This window comes from Panthera onca, chromosome F2 (assembly GCF_046562875.1).
Source record: "Panthera onca isolate mPanOnc1 chromosome F2, mPanOnc1 haplotype 2, whole genome shotgun sequence".
Classification (NCBI taxonomy): domain Eukaryota; kingdom Metazoa; phylum Chordata; class Mammalia; order Carnivora; family Felidae; genus Panthera; species Panthera onca.
In genome coordinates, this window is record NC_138356.1 from 54474534 (window position 1) to 54487233 (window position 12700).

The window sequence follows — 12700 nt, forward strand, 5'->3', positions numbered from 1 at the left end:
TTTCTTAAAGTTCAATTAATCAATTTTCTCTTCAATGGATCTTCCTTTTTGGTGTCCTAAGCAAGAAATCTTTGCCTAGCCTCATGTTACAAAGATTTTCTTTTATTTTCTAGAAGTTACAAAGTTAAAATGTAAATTTTAAATCTATGACCCATTTTAATTTTGGTACAAGGCTGTTTCTTATGACCACTATAATAAATTACCACAAAATTGGTGACTTAAAATTATAGAAACATATACTCTCATAGATCTGAGGTCAGAAATTAAAAATCAACATGTCAGGAAGGCCATACTCTCTTTGCATGATCTGGAGGAGAATCCATTATTTGCCTCTTCTAGCTTCTGGTGGCTGTCAGAATACTTACCTTGTGGACATCACTCCAATTTTGGTGTGCATCTTCACATAACCTCTTCTCTGTGTTTATAATCTCCCTCTATCTCTTTCTTATAAAGGCACTGTCATTGGATTTAGGGTCCACCTAGATATCCAGGATAATCTCTCCATGTAAAATCTTTAACATCATCATTTTTTCTTTATATGGTAATATTTATAGGTTTCAGGGATTATTACCTGATATCTTTGGGTAACCATTATTCACTCTAATAAAAAGGTGAAAATAGATATCCAATTGTTCCAACACCAATTTGGGAGATGAAATTATCCTTTCTCCAGTGAATTGCCTTCATATTTTTGTCTAAATTCAATTGATCATGTATGTCCATATATCTACATCTGTACTTGGACTCTCCATTTTATCAATCACTTCATCTGTTTTGATGCCAATACCATGTTGTCCATTGTCTTGATTACTATAGCTTTATAATAAACCTTAAAATCTGGTGGTTTAAGACTTTTTTATTCTTTTTGGTATTCTAGGTCCTTTGTACCATATTTTACCTAAAAAGAAAAAAGCATGTTAGGACTGTTTGATTGATTGAATCAAGTCTATAGATAAACCTGTGGAAACATCTCACCACAACTAACTGTGCTACCGTTTTTACATCAGTTTCTGATTGTTGGTTGGTAGGATATGGAAATAGTTGAGTTTTGTATATTGATATTGTTTCCTGCAACTTTAATAAACTAACAGTTGTAGTAGTTTGTTTTTATTTTGTATTTATTTATAAATTCCAAAGGATTTTCAACACAAATGATCATGTTACATGTGGAGAAAGACAGCTTTACTTCTTTTCAAATCTGGATGTCTTTTATTTTTCTTGCCTGAGTGTACAAATTAGAACCTGGTAGTACAATTTTGAATAGAAGTGGTGAGAGCAGACATTCTTACCCTGTTTCTGATCTTGGTGGGAAGGATAGGGGAGTGCAGCAGTGGGGAAAGCGCTAAGTCTTTCACCATTAAGTATTATGTTACCTGTATCAGGTTGAAGAATTTCCCTTTCATTTCCAGTTTGCTGTAAGTTTTTCACGAGAATGTTAGATTTTATCCAAAACTTTTTAAATACCTACAGATAAGATCTTATGTTTGTTAGTTTTTTTAGTCCATTGATATGGTAAATTTCATTGAGGTGTATTTAAAATCTAAACCAAACTTTCATTGCTCAGATAATCTCTACCTGGCCATAATGTATTATCCTTTTTATATCCTTTACATAATCCTTTAAGTTGCTAAAATTGTGATAAGAATTGTTGCATTCATGTTCATGAAGGATATTAGCATATAGTTTTCTTTTATTGTATTGTCTCTGCTGGGTTTTGGTATCAGGATAATGCTGGATTTTTTAAATAGATGGGGAATATTCCCTCTTTTTCAATTTTCTAAAAGTTTGTGTAGAATTGATATTATTTCTTCAAATACTTGGTAGAATTCACTTGTGGTGCCATCTGGTCTGTGAGTCTTTGTGGGAAGATTCTTAACTATAAGTTTCATTTTAGACATAGATATAAAGCTTCTTGACTCAGCTTTGGTCACTTGTGTCTTTTAAAGAATTTGTCCATGTTTTCTGAATTGTTCCAATTATTGGAATAAAGTTGTTTATAATATTCTCATATTTTTAAATATCTGTAGAATTTGTAGTAATTTCACTTCTCTCATTCCTTTATATTGGTAATTTTTTAATGAAATTTATTGTTAAATTGGTTTCCATACAACACCCAGTGCTCATCCCAACAAGTGCCCTCCTCAGTGCCCATCAACCACTTTCCCCTCCCTCCCACCCCCCATCAACCCTCAGGTTATTCTCAGTTTTTAAGAGTCTCTTATTGTTTGCCTCCTTCCCTCTCTGTAACTTTTTTCCCCCTTACCCTCCCCCATGGTCTTCTGTTAAGTTTCTCAGGATCCACATAAGAGTGAAAACATAGGGTATCTATCTTTCTCTGTATGACTTATTTCACTTAGCATAACACTCTCAAGTTCCACCCAAGTTGCTCAAAAGGCCAGATTTCATTCTTTCTCATTGCCAAGTAGTGTTCCATTGTATATATAAACCACAACTTCCTTATCCATTCATCAGTTGATGGACAGTTAGGCTCTTCCATAATGTGGCTATTGTTGAGAGTGCTGCTATAAACATTGGGGTACAAGTGCCCCTAGGCATCAGCACTCCTGTATCCCTGGGGTAAATTCCTAGCAGTGCTATTGCTGGGTCATAGGGTAGGTCTATTTTTAATTTTTTGAGGAACGTCCACACTGTTTCCCAGCGTGACTGCACCAGTTTGCATTCCCACCAAGAGTGCAAGAGGGTTCCCATTTCTCCACATCTTCTCCAGCATGTATAGTCTCCTGATTTGTTCATTTTAGCCACTCTGACTGGCATGAGGTGATATCTGAGTGTGGTTTTGATTTGTATTTCCCTGATAAGGAGCGACGTTGAACATCTTTTCATGTGCCTGTTGGCCATCCGGATGTCTTCTTTAGAGAAGTGTCTATTCATGTATTCTGCCCATTTCTTCACTGGGTTATTTGTTTTTCAGGTGTGGAGTTTGGTGAGTTCTTTATAGATTTTGGATACTAGCCCTTGTCTGATATGTCATTTGCAAATATCTTTTCCCATTCTGTTGACTGCCTTTTAATTTTGTTGATTTTTTCCTTTGCAGTGCAGAAGCTTTTTATCTTGATGAGGTCCCAATAGTTCATTTTTGCTTTTAATTCCCTTGCCTTTTAAGATGTGTCAAGTAAGAAATTGCTGTGGTTGAGGTCAGAGAGGTTTTCTCCTGCTTTCTTCTCTAAGGTTTTGATGGTTTCCTGTCTCACATTCAGGTCCTTCATTCGTTTTGAGTTTATTTTTGTGAATGGTATAAAAAAGTGGTCTAGTATCATTCTTCTGCATGTTGCTGTCCAGTTCTCCCAGCACCATTTGCTAAAGAGACTGTCTTTTTTCCATTGGATATTCTTTCTTACTTTGTCAAAGATTAGTTGGCTATACTTTTGTTGGTCCAATTCTGGAGTTGGCAAAAATGGAGTCAAGCTTTCACTTGTTGCAGATGACATATTATACATGGAAAACCCAATAGACTCCACCAAAATCTGCTAGAACAGATACATGAATTCAGCAAAGTCGCAGGATACAAAATTAATGTACAGAAATCAGTTCCATTCTTATACACTAATAATGAAGCAACAGAAAGACAAATAAAGAAACTGATCCCATTCACACTTGCACCGAGAAGCATAAAATACCTAGGAATAAACCTAACCAAAGATGTAAAAGATCTGTATGCTGAAAACTATAGAAGGTTTATGAAGGAAACTGAAGAAGATACAAATAAATGGAAAAACATTCCATGCTCATGGATTGGAAGAATAAATATTGTTAAAATGTCAATACTACCCAAAGCAATCTACACATTCAGTGCAATATCAATCAAAATTGCACCAGCATTCTTCTCGAAGCTAGAACAAGCAATCCTAAAATTTGTATGGAACCACAAAAGACCCTGAACAGCCAAAGTAATATTGAAGAAGACCAAAGTGGGAGGCATCACAATCCCAGACTTTAGCCTTTACAAAGCTGTAATCATCAAAACTTTAGCCTTTACAAAGCTGTAATCATCAAGACAGCATGGTACTGGCACAAAAACAGACACATAGACCAATGGAATAGAATATATTGGTAATTTTTCTCCTCCTTTTTTCTTTTCCTGATGAGCTTAGCTGCAGGTTAATTTTATCAATTCTTACTAAGAACCAAGTTTTGGTTTCATTGATTTTCTTGATTCCTATTTCATTGATTTATAATCTAATAATTACTATTTCTTTTTTGCCACTTACTTTGGGTTGAGCTTCCACTTTTTCTAGTTTTTGAACTTGGAAGCTAAGGTCATTGACTTGAGATCTTTCTTCTTTTCTAACAAAAGCATTCAGTGCTACAAATTGCCTTTAAATACTGCTATAACAACATCACAAATTTTAATAGTTCTCATTTATATTCATTTTGAACACTTTCTGATTACTGTTTGATATTTTTTATTTGAATTATTTACAAGTCTGTATGTAATTTCACAGTATTTGGCGATTTTCTAAAGGGCTTTCTGTTACTGATTTCTAATTTAATTCTATTTTGCTCAGAGGACATGTCTTGATACTTGTTGATTTATCGGGATTTGTTTTATGGTCCAGAACACAGTCTATCTTGATAAATATGATGTTTGCACTTAAGAATGTTTATTAAGATTAAGAATATTACTCGGGGCACCTGGGTGGCTCCATTGGTTAAGCATCTGACTTCGGCTCAGGTCATGATCTCGTGGTTTGTGGGTTCAAGCCTCGCGTCAGGCTCTGTGCTGACAGCTCAGAGCCTGGAGCCTGTTTCGGATTCTCCCCATCTCTCGGCCCCTCCCCTGCTCATGCTCTGCCTCTCTCTGTCTCTGAATAATAAATAAATGCTAAAAATTTTTTTTAAATAAAAAAAGAATATTCTGTTGTTGGATAGTATGTTTTTATAAATTTCAATCAAGTCAACTTGGTTGATAGCATAACTTGAATTTTCTATATCCTTGTTGATTTTCTGCCTGCTTATTTTTATCAATGACCAAAAGAAGTGTATTCCAATCTTCACTGTAATTATTGATTTTTTGTTTATTCCTATAGTTTATTAGTCTTTGCTTTGTGTATCTTTAAGCTTTGTTATTAGATACATAAACTTTAAACATTTTTTTATGTCCTCTTGCATAACTGACTCTTGCTATGAAATGGTCTTCTTTATCCTTGGTATAATTCTTTGGTCTGAAATTGATTTTGTGTGATATTATATAGCCACTCCAGATTTATTTTATAGTGATTATTTCACTAAGTATATACGAATACACATGTAATATACATTACATATTATCACATATGTATAATTTATACCAAAATATATTAAAATGGATCCAATTGTACATGTTAAATAAGCATAATATTGTGTACAAACCATACTTCAGTAAGGTTTAAAATTTCCAGTATAATTAACATGGTGTTGTGTTAGTTTTAGATGTACAATAGAGTGATTCAACAGTTCTGTATATTACTCCATGCTCATCATGGTAAGTGTACTGTTAGTTCCCCTCACCTATTTCACCTATCCCCTCACCCACCTCCCCTGCCAACCACCAGTTTTCTGTTTTTAACAGTCTGTTTTTTTGGTCTGTAACTTTTTTTTCTTTGTTCATTTGTTTCTTAAATTCCACATAAGTAAAATCATATATTTGTCTTTTTATGACTGACTGATTTCGCTTAGCATTATACTGTCCAGATCCATCCATTTTCCATCCAGATTTCATTCTTTTTTATGGCTGAGTAATATTCCATTATATATAATGGTGTGTGTGTGTGTGTGTGTGTGGCACACACACCACTTCTTTCTCCATTTATCTATTGATGGACACTTGGGTTGCTTCCATAGTTTGGTATTGTAAATAATGCTACAGTAAACATAGGGGTGCATATATCTTTGAATTAGTGTTTTGGTATTCTTTGGGTAAATACCCGATAATGGGATTACTAGATTATATGGTAACCTGCTTTTAATTTTTTGAGGAACCTCCATACTATTTTCTACAGTGGCTGCACCAGTTTGCATTCTCACCACCAGGGCACAAAGATTCCTTTTATTCTACACCCTGCCAACATTTGCTTCTTGTGTTTTTGATTCTAGTCATTCTGATAGGTGTGAGGTGATACTTTGTTGTGGTTTTGATTTGCATTTTCCTGATGATTAGTGATGTTGAGCATCTTTTCATGTTGGCCATCTGTGTCATCTTTGGAGAAATATCTGTTCATGTCTTCTTATCATTTTTTATTTTTTATTTTTTAAGTTTATTTATTTTGAGAGAGAAAGTGTGAGTGGGGGAGGGGCAGAGAGAGAGGGAGAGAAAGAGAATCCCAAGCAGGCTCCACACTGTTAGTGCAAAGCCCAATGTGGGGCTTGAACTCACAAACCATGAGATCATGACCTGAGCCAAATTCAGATGCTTAACCAACTGAGCCACCCAGTTGCCCCATCTTCCCATTTTTTAATTGGGTTATTGAGAAGTTTTTGGGTTTTTTTTTCAGTTGAGTTGAGTGTTAGTGGAGTTATACATTTTGGATACTAACCTCTTTTTGAACATGTCGTTTGCAAATATCTTCTATTATTGTTTTGTTGATTGTTTCTTTTGATGCATAGAAACTTTTTCTTTTGATGTAGTCCCAACAGTTTATTTTTGTTTTTGTTTCTCTTGCCTCTGGAGGCATAACTAGAAAAATGGTGCTATGGCTGACGTCATTGAAATTACTACCTGTCTCTCTTGTAGGATTTTTATGGTTTCAGGTATCACATTTAGGTCTTTAATGCATTTTGAGTTTATTTTTGTGTACAGTGTAAGAAAGTGGTCCAGTTTCATTCTTTTGCATATAGCTGTCCAGTTTTCCCAACACCATTTATTAAAGAGATTTCTTTCTTTTGTATATTCTTGCCTCCTTTGTCAAAGATTAATTGACCATATAATTGCGGGTTTCATTCTGGGGTCTTTATTCTGTTCTACTGATCTATGCGTCTACTTTTATGCCAGTACTGTATTGCTTTGATTACTGCAGCTTCGTAGTATATCTTGAAATCAGGGATTATGATACCACGTTTTGTTCTTTTTCAAAATTGCTTTGGTTATTCAGGGTCTTTTGTTGTTCTATACAAGTTTTAGTATTATTTATTCTAGTTCTGTGAAAAATGCTGTTGATATTTTGACAGGAATTGCATTAAATGTGTGGATTCCTTTGGTTAGTGTGGACATTTTAACAATATTTGTTCTTCCAATCCACAGGCATGGAATATCTTTCCATTTGTTTGTGTCATCTTTAATTTCTTTCATTGGTATTTTACAGTTTTCAGAGTACAAGTTTTTCACATCTTTAATTAAGTTTATTCCCAAGTATTTTAATATGTGGTGCAATTGTAAAAGGGATTCTTAATTTCTCTTTTGGTTATTTCATTATTAGTGTATATAAATGCCATGAATTCTATATATGGATTTTGTATCCTGCAACATTACTAAATTCGTTTATCAGTTCTAGTAGGTTTTTGATGGAGTCTTTAGGGTTTTCTATATATGTAGTGTCATGTCATCTGCAAATTGTGAAAGTTTTATTTCTACCGTACCCATTTTTATGCCTTTTATTTATTTATTTTTTTTGTTTGATTGCTGTGGCTAGGACTTCTAGTACCATGGTAAATAGAAGTGGTGAGAATGGACATCCTTGTCTTATTCCTGATCTTAAGAGGAAATCTCTCATTTTTTCACCATAGAGCAAAGTGCTAGCTGTGGGTTTTTCTTATATGGCCTTTATTATGTTGAAGTAGGTTCCCTTTAAACCTAGTTTATTGTGGGTTTTTATCATGAATAGATGTTGTACTTTGTTGAATGTGTTTTCTTTATCATTGAAATGATTATGGTTTTTATCCCTTCTCTTTTGATGTGATGTATAACATTGATTGATTTGCAAATATTGAACCACCTTTGCATCCTAGGAATAAATCCCACTTGAGTATGGTGGATTATTATTTTTTTTAATGTTTGTTGGATTTGGTTTGCTAGCATTTTATTGAGTACTTTTGCATCTGTGTTTATCAGAGTTCTCTGCTTTTTTTTTTTTTTTTTTTTTTGTAATATTTTTATCTAGTTTGGGTATCAGGATAATGCTGACCTCACAGAATGAATTTGGAAGCTTTTCTTCCTCTTCTATTTTTTGGGATGGTTTGAGAAAAATAAGTATTAATTCTTTTTTAAATGGTTGGTAGAATTCACCTGTGAATCACTCTGGTCCTAGACTACTGTTTGTTGCCAATTTTTTTTTATTACTACATCAGTTTTATCCCTAATAATCTATTCAAATTTTCTGTTTCTTCCTGATTTGGTAGGTTATAGGTTTCTAAAAATTTATCCATTTCTTTTGGTTGTCCAATTTGTTGGCATATAATATTTCATAGTATTTTCTTATAATTCTTTATTTCTATGATGTCAGTTGTTATTTCTCCTCTTGCATTCTGATTTTGTTTATATGAGATTGGTCTCTCTCAGTGTCTCTCACTCTCTCTTTGAGTCTGACTAAAGTTTTGTCAATTTTGGTGATCTTTCCTAAGAACCAGCTCTTTGTTTTATTAATCTGTTCTATTTTGTTATTGTTTCTGCCATTTATTTTGGCTCTAATCTTTAATATTTCCTTCCTTCTATTGGTTTTGGGTTTTGTTTGTTCTTTTTCTAGCTCCTGTAGGTGTCAGGTTAGGTTGTTTATGTGAAATTTTTCTTGCTTCTTGAGGTAGACCTGTATTACTATAAATTTCCCTCTTAGAACAGCTTTTTCTGCATTCCAAAGATTTTGGACCATGTGTTTTCATTTTCATTTGTTTCCATTTATTTTTTATTTCTTCTTTGAGTTTTTGGTTTCCTCAGTCATTGCTTCATGTTATTTAACTTCAATGTAGTTGTGTTCTTCCCAGATTTTTTCTTGTGGTTGATTTCTAGGTTTATAGGATTGGGTCAGAAAAGATGCATAGTATGACTTTAATCTTTCTTAATCTGTTGAGACTTGTTTTTTGGACCAATGTATAATCCAGTTTGTTCCATGCGCACTTGAAAAGACTGTGTATTCTGCTGTTTTAGGATGGAGTGTTTTGAATGTATCCATTAAATTCATCTGGCCCAATGTGTCATTCAAAGCCCCTATTTTCTTGTTGATTTTGTTTGGATGATCTATTCATGTAGGTGAGGTGTTAAATTCCCCTACTATTATTTTATTACTATCGATTACTTCCTTTATTTTTGTTATTAGCTACTTTATGTACTTGGGTTCTCTCATATTGGTGGCATAAATATTTACACATATATTTGTATATTATATATAATATATATATTTTATATATAGTTATATTTTTTGTTGGATTGTTTCCTTTATGATTATGTAATGTCCTTCCCTGTCTCTTGTTATAATCTTTGTTTTAAAATCTATTTTGTCTGACATAAGTATTGCTACCCCAGCTTTCTTTTCACTTCCATTTGCATGATAAATGCTTTTCCCACCCTCTTCATTTTAGATCTGCTTGTGTCTTTAGGCCTGAAATGAGTCTTTTCATAGGAAGCATATAGATAGATGGGTCTTGCTTTTTTATCCATTCTATCACCCTCTGTCTTTTGATTGGAACATTTAGTTCATTAACATGCAAAGTAATTATTAATAAGTATGTACTTACCACCATTTTGTTACTTGTTTTATGGTTGTTTTTGTAGTTCTTCCATGTTCTAGTTCTTGCTCTTCTCTCTCATGGTTTGCTGGTTTCCTTCAGTGATCTACTTGGATTCCTTTATCTTTATTTTTTGTGTATCTATTACTGGTTTTTGATTTGTGGTTACCATTATGTTTATATATAACATCTCATACACATAGCAGTCTATATGAATTTGATGGTCACTTAAGTTTGAACCATTCTAAAAGCACTAAACTTTTACTCCTCTTCCCCCAGTATGTAGTGTCATACTCTACATCATTTTATTTTGTGAATCCCTTGATGGATTTTTATAGATATACTTAATTTTCCTGCTTTTGTGCTTTCTAATTTTCTTACTCCTGTTTATGGTCTTTCATTTCCAGAGTCCCCTTTAACATTTCTTGTAAGACTGGTTTAGTGGTGATGAATTACTTCCACTTTTGTTTGTCTGAGAAACCTCTCCTATTCTGAATGATAGCCTTGCTGGATAGAGTATTCTTGGTTGCAGGTTTTTTTCTTTCATAACTTGGAATATATCAGGACAATCCCTTCTGGTCTGCAAATTTTCTGTTGAAATATCAGCTGATATAGCCTTATGGGATTTCCCTTGTATGTAACTTTTTTCTTACTGCTTTTAAAATTCTCTCTTTATCACCATTTTTTGCCATTTTAATTACTATGTGTCTTGGCATGGACCTCCCTGGGTTGATTTTATTGGGGGCTTTCTGTGCCTCTAAGATCGAGATTCCTGTTTCCTTCCCCAGATTGTGAAATTTACAGCTATTATTTCTTAAAATAAATTTTCTGCCCTCTTTTCTCTTTCTTCTTCTGGAATCCCTATAATGGGAAAGTTGCTACGCTTAATGGTGTTGTTGAGATCCCTTAATCTCTTTTCATTTTTTATTCTTTTTTCTCTCTCTTGTTCAGCTGGATAGCTTTCTATTACTCTGCACTCCAGGTTGCTGATCCATTCTTTTTTCTCTAGTACTATTTATTGAGTACTTCATCTCTGATTGGTTCTTTTTTAAGCTTTCTATCTCTTTGTTGAGAGTCTCACTGAAGCCCTCCATTCTTTACTCCAGTCCAGAGAATAGCATTGTGACTATTACTTTAAATTCTTTATCAGGTATATTACTTATATCCATTTCATTTAAGTCTCTTGCTGTGCTTTTTTTTTTTCCTGTTCCCTCATTGGGGACATACTCCTCTGTCTTCTTATTTTGCCTAACTCTGGGTCTATTTCTGTGTGTTAGGAAAATCAGCTATGTCTCCTGCTCTTGAAAGTATTGGACTTACAAAGCAGAGGTCTTGGAGTGTCCTGCACTACAATGTTCCCTGTTTACCAGAACCTGGCAGTTCAGGGTTGTCATCCTGTGTTTTGCATGCACCCTACTCTTGTGGCTGAGTTGCATTTGCCTTTAGTCCAGTCAGCTGCAATGGCTCTCTTTGTCTATTGTGGCAGGGTTTGGTTCCTGTGTTAGTGGGCCAGTATGGGACTGCTTTGGGCTTGAGTAGGGTCAGACCAGGCATTTGCCAGAGCTGCAGCAGCACAGAACTGCAGGGTGCTTCCCTGGTGTTGTCCCTGAGAAGTTGTCATTGTTGGGAGAGGCCTGCAGTCCACTGCTGGGACCACAGGAAGGGTGTGTGGTGGTGGTTATCTTCTCCTCTCCCTGAGCAGGAGTCACTTTGTGGTGGTGCTGACCCATCGGGGCTGCTTGCACACTGCCAAGCTTGTGACACATCTTTGGATGGACTCATACCAAAGGTGTTTTGGAGGGGGCAAGTCCATAGGAGAATGCAGGGCTTGGGGCATGCAGTGTTAGGTTGGTGCTGGTTTGCTGTGGGAGGAATCTGAGATGGGGGCAGATCTGCACAAGTATGCAGGTCCAGGGCATACTGTTAGCAAGCTAACTAGAAAGTGTTCAAGCTATGCTCATTCCCACAGGTGTCCATGTATCTAGGCTGTGGGAGGGGGTGGGGAGTGAGAGGAGAGCCCCCCCCCCCCCCCCCGCCAGCTCCTTTGTTCTTGGAGAACTACCCATCAGCATGGGCCTCAAGATTAGCAAACAAATCTCCCTCCTGTACCCCCAGGAGTCTTTCAATTTGCTGTTTCTGTGCTGTATCTAAGTGGGGCTGTTTGTGGTACTGCCTCTTCAAGGGCAGGGACAGTTTCCTGTCACTCTCTGGCTCTCAGAGCTGACCCCATGATTTGTAAAGTTCCAGGTTTTAAGCCTCACTGTAAGAACTTCAAAAGTTAAGCCCCTCTGGTTTTCAAAGTCAAATGTTAGGGTGTTCATCTTTCCTGTGCAGGTCCCCTGTGCCTGAGGTGCCTGGTGCAGGGCCTGCTCCTTTTGCCTTTTGTGCCCATGGTGTCCCTCCTGTGGACAGTTGCCTGAACACTTTGGCTCTGAACCATGTCTCTGACCTTCCTACCCTCTTCAATATGGCCTTTTCTTTACATTTAGCTGTGGACGGTCTGTTCTGCCAGTCTTTGGGTCACTTTCTGGGTTATTTACACTGATGTGGGTTTTATCTAGGTATGTCCATGGAACAAGGTAAGCCTAGGATCCTCCTATGCTACCATCTTCCCCAGAAGTCAAAAAAGTTCACTTTAAAAGCTGATGCAGGGGCACCTGGGTGACTCAGTCAGTTAAGCGTCCAACTTCAGCTCAGGTCATGATCTCACAGTTCGTGAGTCTGAGCACCACGTCAGGCTCTTTGCTGACATCTCAGAGTCTCGAGCCTTCTTCATATTCTGTGTCTCCCTCTCTCTCTGCCCATCCCCACTTGCGCTCTCTCTCAAAAAATGAATAAACATTAAACAATAAATAAAACAAAAGCTCATGCAATGACATGTATGAACATCTGAAATGGTAATAATTATACATTTTGGATATCAATGACACAGTATAGTTTTCTAAAATAAAAATTTTCAATAATTTTTTTAAAGAAAATTGAGTATAGCCCTTAATTATAAATGACATTCAGAGTATGCACATACCTCTTAGACTTTACATCAGTGTGT